This window comes from Zingiber officinale, chromosome 5A, assembly GCF_018446385.1.
Source record: "Zingiber officinale cultivar Zhangliang chromosome 5A, Zo_v1.1, whole genome shotgun sequence".
Classification (NCBI taxonomy): Eukaryota; Viridiplantae; Streptophyta; class Magnoliopsida; order Zingiberales; family Zingiberaceae; genus Zingiber; species Zingiber officinale.
The window spans coordinates 36,627,792-36,636,857 of NC_055994.1; the positions used below are offsets into that span (position 1 = coordinate 36,627,792).

At 37.7% G+C, this 9,066-nt stretch overlaps 1 long non-coding RNA gene across 1 annotated transcript; it reads left to right on the forward strand.

The window, feature by feature from the left end:
* The first annotated feature begins 399 nt into the window (after window positions 1–399).
* On the forward strand, window positions 400–1,665 carry LOC121982750. Its single transcript, XR_006112229.1, has 4 exons — window positions 400–780; window positions 853–974; window positions 1,047–1,172; window positions 1,605–1,665. It is a non-coding gene; the product is annotated as an uncharacterized LOC121982750 (long non-coding RNA).
* The last annotated feature ends 7,401 nt before the right edge of the window (window positions 1,666–9,066 follow it).

A 9,066-nucleotide genomic window follows, 5' to 3' on the forward strand; every position in this document is an offset into this window, starting at 1 on the left:
ACAGGAAGCATAAGCTCATCGAGAGGCCAAAACCAATACCTCCTCTCGGTCCTTGCTGTAGCCTCTATAAAGCCTCGTGTTCACCCGTTTTGATTTTGCTTCTTACCAAAATGAGGGGCCAGCCACATCCTTTCTTGGTGCCCAAGCAAGGTGTCGGCTGTGAGATCTCGAAAAATTTAAATAAATAGGGTTATTTCATAAATAGCCTTATAGAATTTTTCCAGAATTTTTAGAAATTTTCTGGGAATTTTTCGGAGCTCGTAAGACGGGTTTTGAAGGGATCAATTTTGGGTTCGGATTAAGCCTATTTTGGATACCTGTTTAAGTGAGGAAAAGTTTTTAATTATTAGTTCTTTTCCTTTATTATTTCTCCCCAACCCAAATACCGAACCCGTGCTATCTTCTTTCCCCAAACGCCAATCCCGATCCTTCTCCCTTCTTCCTCTCTTCTTCCCGATCTCTCTATGTTCTCTCTCGCGGGCAAGCGACGGCGACGGGAGCAAGGCTCCAGCTCCGGCGATCCTTCTCCGCTGGCGTCGACGCCTATTAATCTCAGATCCGGGCTGGTGTTCTTTCCTCTCCTCACTGTTGCCGATCATTTCTCAAGCCCTAACCTCTCAATCGATGGCCGACCATCGCCCTTCATGAGGTCGAGTTAGCAGCGCCTGAGGTACACGCGGTGCCCTAGTTTAGATCTTGTAGTGGGAGCGATTGATTCCAATCTGTGTCTCCTCAAGTTGGATCGGATAGGGCGACACCTCCTAGAGGCAACTGATCGAGGTAAGGTTTCGTGTTCTGTGTGGGATATTGAGATGATCGTGTAATCGATTCTTCCTTTCCCTTGCTAACCAGAGGTATCCGGTTGGTGGACAGCAGCTGGATTAGGGCAGTGAGGTGAGGTGCTGTTTTGGTGGAGTATTTGCTTGATTCCGGCCACCACATCCCTGTCAACAAATTGGCACATCTGAGGCAAGGTTAGGTTATCATTTAGGTGGTTGTTTGGATTTTGGATATCCAATCTTGATCTCTGTTCTTGATTGGATCAGTGGTCTTCCTGTTGATGATGTCTTAATCCGGTCCAGTGAGGATGAATTCCAGTATCTTGCTGTGGTGTTCTTTGATCCAGTGATAATACCTTGTGTGGATCAACAGAAGGGAGGGCTAAGCGTGAGGTATGGTGTAATTTGATTGTTTTTGATGGATGATCATGTGTAGGGATTTTGATACATGATGTAAATGCATTGAATTAGGATTATATGTAGGTGTTTGATCTTGGTTGTAGATCATAGTATAATTTTGATTACATGATCATGTGTAGCTTTGAATTAGGGTTATGTTTAGTTGTTTATGTGTAGAATTAGTTAGTTTAGAATTAATCTAATGGAATGATGAGGGTTAAGATAATTAACCCTAGTCAACCATTGTATTTCTAATCTAACGGGTGATTAGGGATTAGGTAACTAACCCTAATTGACCGTTAGATTTAATTAGGTTGGTTGTGATTGATGTGATTAAGGTTTTTCCCTAATTTAGTATTAGGTATTTTATTTAGCTATTCATTTGGATTTAGCTAAATAAAATATATATATTGTTTGTTGATACAGGACTCTGATTCGAGACAGGCATCTCGACGTTGGATTTGGCGTGATACTACCTGCTCTTTGAGGCGGGTACCCTTTGACTTATCTTTTTGATAATGTCTTATGATATGTGTAATTTATATATGATTACTAGTGGTAGATGGTAGATTTATCTCTTCCCTGGTCGTAGCTTAGTTGATACCTATCACATGCTTCTTCTGTTAGTTGCTTTACTTTAGAACTGGATGCTTTTATCTTTTGTCATGTGTATATATGTTCATAGAGATGGATATTTATGATGCTTATCTATACTTGATTAGTTGCTGGAGATACTAGTTATATGTTGTTGAATTTGCGTTGCTTATATCATTGTTATACATATGCGGTTGTTTTATTGGCACCTACGCATATGGAGGAGGATATGTTCATGTATGACATACTGTAGTCGCACGCACCATATCGCATGATCGCAGCCGGCGATCGACTCACCCATTATTGAGCTCGCCACGGCCATACGAGCCCGCACACAACGTGACCATCTGCACGGGTAGGCACAAGACTGTGGTGTGTATGGTAGGTTGCCTTGGTGCCCGCCAGACGCCACGGGTAGCGTGACAGAGCGTAGCACGGGGTCCCTCCCCGTCATCGGCACCGAGAGATGAGAGCATCAGGTCCCTCACTATGTTTGAGGTAGAGGATAGTATTGACAAAGATCCCGTCCACTCTGGCCACCATCGTGGGTAGGGACTCAGAGCATGACTGGCTATTTCTACCCACCCTGGCCTCACCATCAGAGATGGCCGAGCAATGCGTAGGGTGACCGCAGACGTCATTCGTGATCATACGCACGTATTACATTATTCGTGATCACGCATTTGGTGATCAGATATGATCGATAGCATACAAGTTATATGCTTTCGACTATTTTTGTCACAGTATGTTCACAACAACATGCTTCCCGCAGTGAGTATAGTTTATTTCGCTATGCATTTTCTTATTATTCTTGCTATAGACTATACTTTATGCTATCATATTACGCTTATTTCAAATGCGATATCGTATAATCTGTTAGAGATCATCGAGGTCAGATCGTTAGGAAGCATCGTAGGCTCTATGGTTTAGTGTATCGTACCATGGGATGTTACCGTGGTTATATATCACGTATATATCTATGGATTACCCGCTGAGTTCTTGAACTCACCCCATTATTACTATTTTTCAAGTTGAGGAGATATTCCATCGCTAGCCCCATTATCGTGAGGATTTTCTTCGGATTATATTTTGCTGATCTTATATACTTGTATTATGGGTTCAGATTGGACATTGAATATCTCATTTGCTACTATTGTTTTTCACGCAGATTTTCTCACTACTGTGGATTTGTTTTCTTCAGAGTGGAGTAGGATGTTTACATATATCTTCGAGGATTCTATATCGTTCTTCCTTATTAAACTCCGTGGATTGATTATATGTTGAGCTGTGTGGAATGTTGATATAAACTGCGCGGTTTGTTTCTTATTTATATTGTATTGTTCCGCCCGTGTGTGGCCGAGGTATAGATATATGTATTCTGGATTCATATTGTCACCCGTACAGGGGAGATGCTGCCGAAATTTCTTCGGACAGGGACTACCTGGGGCGTGACATCGGCCAAGCCCTCTTAGTGCCCAAGATGTGGGCCGACCAAGCCATGCTTGGTGCCCAAGCATGGGGCCGGCCATACAAGAAGAGAAAACGAAGTTTTGTTCAAAATAAAATTTTGTTAAAATATTTCCTTTTTGTAGTTATCTACAATGGTTAAATGAGAGATTTTAATTTTGTTAAAATCTTTCCTTTTTTGTAATTATCTACAATGGTTAAAAGAGAGATTTTAATTTTATTAAAATCTTTCTTTTTTTATAGTTATCTACAATGGTTAAAAGAGAGATTTTAATTTTGTTAAAATCTTTCCTTTTTTGTAGTAATCTACAAAGGATTAAAGAGAAGTTTTAATTTTAAAATCTTTTTTTTTGAAGCCATCCACATGATTTTAAAAGAGAGTTTTAAATTTTAAAATCTTTCCTTTTTTGTTGCCATCTATATTGGTTTAAAAAGAGAGATTTTAATTTTAATAAAACTTTCCTTTTTTGTAACCATGATTTAAAAGAGATGTTTAAAACTTTCCATTTGTAGTCATCACAATAGGAAATTTGAAAGAGAGGGTTTTTAATTATTATTAAAAATTCCTTTTTTTGCCATGATTGGAATTAAAAGGAAGTTTTAATTATGTTTAAAACTTTCCTTTTTAGCATTCACCAAGGATTATAAAAGAGAGGTAGATTGTGCCTTATGGTACAACACAACCTAAAGTTCCCTCTTCTATTTTCCTTGGTGGTCGACCATTCTCTCTTTCCCTTCTCCCTTTGTTTTCTTCTCTAAAGGTCGGCGACACGTCAAGCTCTATCTTCTTGTGGCCGGCATGCTTGGAGGGGAAGAAGAAGAGAAGGAAGTTTCCTATTTTGGCATTCCTTGGGTGGCCGAAACTTGTAGGCAAAGAAGAAGGTTTAGGTGGATTTCATCTTGGTAGATCGTCACCCACACGACATCCAAGAGGAGGAGAGGAATACAACAGAAGATCAAGAGATCTTTAGCTGCAAAGAAAGGTATAACTAATTATTTATTTCTGCTACTTAATTAGTTTGTGTTCTTTGTATGGATTCTGAAATACCAACACAATGTTGGAGTGTATACTGAAAGCCTAAGCTTTTGTAAACATTTGTTTTGAATAAAGAATCACATTTGGTCAAATTATCTACATTTGTTTGTAGTTGTTCAATTAATTTATATTAAAGATAACATAGCATGTGGTGTCACATGCAGAAGATAATATTATCAGTACCTTATAAATTATAAACAGTAGCTCACGACCAAAATGGAAAAGAACAAATCATTAAAAGGTCGTAGTGTAATTAGGTATCAGTTTATCTTGACTGTATAATTACACTAGTACACTTAGAGTGTATTGAGTAGGACCATTTGAGGTCGTTTCTTTTATACTGACTTTATAAAGGAACAAAGACCTCAGTTATTATGTGCTCTTAATCTTAATATAATAACATATATATTTGATATTTATTTCTTTAATTTATCAAAGGTGAGATTTAGTTCGATAAATCAATAAGCCCGATAAGTTGGGAAATAATATCACTTATATGTGTTGTTGATTATAGAAGAACTGTGTCCTAGAGATACTAGGTTGATAATGTCCCCAAGAGGAGCTCATAAGAATTGTCATGTTAAACCCTGCAAGTCCGACATGATACTAAGGTTGAGTGGTACTACTCTTGGATTTAGATATTAATTAAATGAGTTGTCAATAACTCACTTAATTAGTGGACATTCGATATCTTAAACACGGGGAGACTAACACGCTCATAAGAAGGAGCCCAAAATGTAATTTGGGATTGGTGCGGTAGTTCAATGATAGTTCTCTAGTGGAATGAATTATCATTGATAAAATTAAGTTGTGTGTGGGCGAACACGGATGCTTAATTTTATCGGGAGACCAAAACAATTCCTCTTCTCTGTCCCTATCGTAGCCTCTTATTTATAGAGTTCTACCCACCTATACCCACCTTCTATACCCACTGTGGGTTTGGCCAAGCTTAGGGAAACAAGCTAGTGGCCTAGGTATAAGATTGCGGCTACCCAACCCAAGCTAGTGGCCGAAAATAAATTAAAAGGAATTTTAATTTTAATTTTTATTATGTGAAGAAATAATTTATTAAAGAGAATTTAAATTAAAATATCTCTTATAAAAGATCTACTAAAGATTAAAGAAAGAGATTAGATCTCTTTCCTTATTTGTAGAGATATTTTCTCTTTAAAATTATTCACATGTTGATAAAATTAAAATTATAGAAATTTCTTTTATCAACCATGAAGAGTTTCAAGAGAAATTTTAATTTTAAAATTTCCGAAACAAATTAGGAAGTTTTAATTGTTGATTGAAACTTTCCAATTTGTTCTCCAATGATGTGGTCGGCCAATGTAGATTTAATTGGGAAATTTTATTTTATTTTTCTCAATTAAATCATGTCAAGGAAATTGAGGAAATTTTATTGTAATTAAATTTCCTAATTTGCCTAGGCCAAGGAATATAAAAGGGGTGAGGGTGACTTCACAATATATAACATCTATTATTTCTCTCCTCTGTTCCTCGTGCTACCATCCTCCCTCCTCTTCCTCTTGGTGGCCGAATCTCCCTTCCATGGAGCTCTGGTGGCTTGATACTACTTGAGAAGAAGAAGAAGAAGGAGAAAGCTAGCATCTCTCGAGCTTGGTTAGTGTTTGATTTTCTTCCTGGTGAAGCTTCCTCTTTGTTGGCCGAACCTAGCTAGGAGGAGAAGAAGGTGATTGGTGGTTTCTCGTCTCGGAAGATCGCTGCCCACACAACGTCCGAGGTTAGAAGAGGAATACGTAGAAGATCAAGAGGTTTTTCTACAAGGTATAACTAGTAATTTTTCTTCCCATCATACTAGTTATTTATGGAAATAATACCAAATACAAGAGGCTTATGTTCTAGAATTTCGAATATGTTTTTCGATGTTGTGTTCTTTTGTTTTTCTTTTCCTTGTGATTTGATTGTTCTCTTCGGTTAACCTAAAGTTATTTTAGGAAATTAAATATTAGCTTTCTATAAAAGGTTTTGTCTAGTCGGTGGTGGTTGCTCCCATAGCCATGTGCCTCGCCACGTCAGTACTGGGAACCAATTATGGAAATTAATATTTAATGGATTTAATAACTTAAGGAGACTTAGGTCGAACGTGTAAAGTTCCGCAGAGATCCAAGTCAAAACCTAAAAGAACAAATAGATTAAGTTTTGGATCAAACGTGTTATCTTCCGCAGCGATCCAAAATTTAATTTAAAAGAACACACGGTAGCTAGAAAGGTTCGCACTTTGTACAAAATTTTCATGCAAGGAACGATAGGTTTTCCGAGTAAACCAACAATTGGTATCGTAGCTAGGGTTTCCTCTGTATTGGTATTAGTTTAATTACGCACATGTCATACATAATTTAGGCAGGTTAATAGGATGTGACAACTTTGTGGACGCAGGATCCAACTATTATGGCTTTTAGTTATTATGTGTGGGACCTGGACATGTCAAGGGCATTTATATGTGTGCATGATTGTAAAATACAAAGGAGCTGTATTTAGTTTTATTAGGATTTTATTTTGATCTAGATATACGTACATTCCTTTATGGAATATAGGATCAAAATGTAAAATTCTATTCATGTCGCGGATCTCTTGCAAAGCGTGAACCTTCTAAGGACCAGTAGGCGCATGGAGCCAGATGGACGCGATAACAGACCTTATGGTGGCCAAATACGGCAAGAAATGGACGACAACACACTGAGGATTAACTAGAGATAAAAGCCATAATAGTTGAAAATTAGATTTTCTATTTATTGCTTTTATATTGTGTTGTGTGTGATGTTAGTTTACATGCTTAGTAGGCTAGCATAGTTAAAATTCCTCATTTATAAATAACTAAGTGGGAGAGGGATTTTAAGTAAATCCCACGGTCTCCATTATTGGTTTGTAAGTGATGCAAACAAGCTCGCGCTCTGAGTGCCTTCCTCCATAACCGATGAGCTTTTTTGGATCACTAGAACAAACTTCCATTTTGGATGACTATAGAAGTTAATTAAGAGCGTGTGATCTTCCCAACGAAGGGGCATAATCTTATTAATGGACTTAGTGTCAAGTAATGGTATACACTTAGACACATCTAATAGTATCCTCCCCATCGGAGTCACTGCTATTATTTGTGTGACCAAATAATACCAACTATTAATTTTATTCACAAAAGTAGGTTGACAAGATAATAAAATTAATGGGTTAAAACCCTCCTTTACAAATGTTGAATTTGTATACGTCCACACTAACGTGGCATACAAAATTCACGGTGATATGAGGTGTTCGTTAATTTAAAATAGTATTGTTTGAGGAATCAATATTATTCTAAATTTGTAGTTCACCAAAAGTTATTTGTGATTCTTAGGATGACTTTCAACCCATCATCCATCATACTTCAAATAATGGACTTCATCGACCTAATTACATAGATCGAAAAGGAACCGACATCGTTTCATCACGAAGCTATAAATTCAGATCGAAAAGCAAAGCTCCGATGCACCCATCGTGAATCTACCCAAGAGGAGATCAATATCATAGAAATGGGTAAAACCGGATGAGACGGCGCATGTTACATTTCGCTTCAATGTCAAATGTATTGCAACATCAAGATCAAGATTTACCAACAGCCTATGATATTATTAACAATCTCAAGGAACTCTTCGTCATCGTGATAGGGCTTCTAGGCAAGAAGCCATGAGAAAGATAATGACACCACCACGCAAGAGGGTATTCCTGTAAGGGATCATATCCTAAAGACGATGGCTTATCCGAATGAAATACAGATCCTTGGAGGAGAAATTGATGGGGAAACCCAGATCGATATGATCCTCCAAACACTACCTAGAAGTTTTGAGCAATTCTGCCTGAATTACAATATGAATAGAAGGATATATTCATTGGCGGAACTACTGACAGAACTTCAGGCAGCAGAAGGATTATTTCGTCATTCTCAAATTCACTATGTTGAAAATGGTTCTACTTCTAAACCGAGAGGAAAGAAGAAGAAGAAACAAGTCGGTTCAACAAAGAAAGTGAATAAATCTCGAGTCAGGATTTAAAGCTGGAGTGAAGAAGCCAAGGGCAAGTGCTTCATCTGCAAGCAGTCGGGGCATTGGAAGGCGGACGTCCTCGTAGGAATCGTAACAACAAAGGTATATCTCATGCTCTAGTTGTTGAAACATGTTTAGCGGTGTTATCTACCAGAACCTGGTGTGTAGATACAGCCACTGATCATGTCTGCAATTCCTCGCAGGGTTCCAGGAAACCCGACGACTACTCAAGGAGGAGAGATTACCGTCTATACGGGCAATGCTACTAAGGTGGCGGTTGTTGCAGTGGGAGACGTCTACTTATCTTTTAGTAGAAATAGAATTTGATTTTAAGAAATTGTCTTTATGTACCCAGTTTTAGAAAGAATTTAATTTCGGTTTCTAAACTTTTAGATGGATTTCTTTCAGTAACGATATAGTTATTAAAAGAAATAAAGTGATTATCTATTCTGGTGCATTAGTGGCAATTTGTATACTTTAAATCCAATTTCTTCCACAAAGCAAAACATGGAAATTTATAACTCATCTTCTAATTCTAATAAGAGAAAAGAACTTCGGAAATGAACCAAGCATATCTTTGGCATCTAAGGCTTGGTCATATTAACTTAAGTAGGATTCAGAGGCTTATAGCCGATGGACTTTGAGTTCATTAGAGTTAGAAAATTTTCCAACTCAATGAACTCAAAAGTAAATGAAGAGGCCGCTCAAGGCCAAGGGGTATAGAGCCAAAGAAGTGTTAGAATTGGTTCAC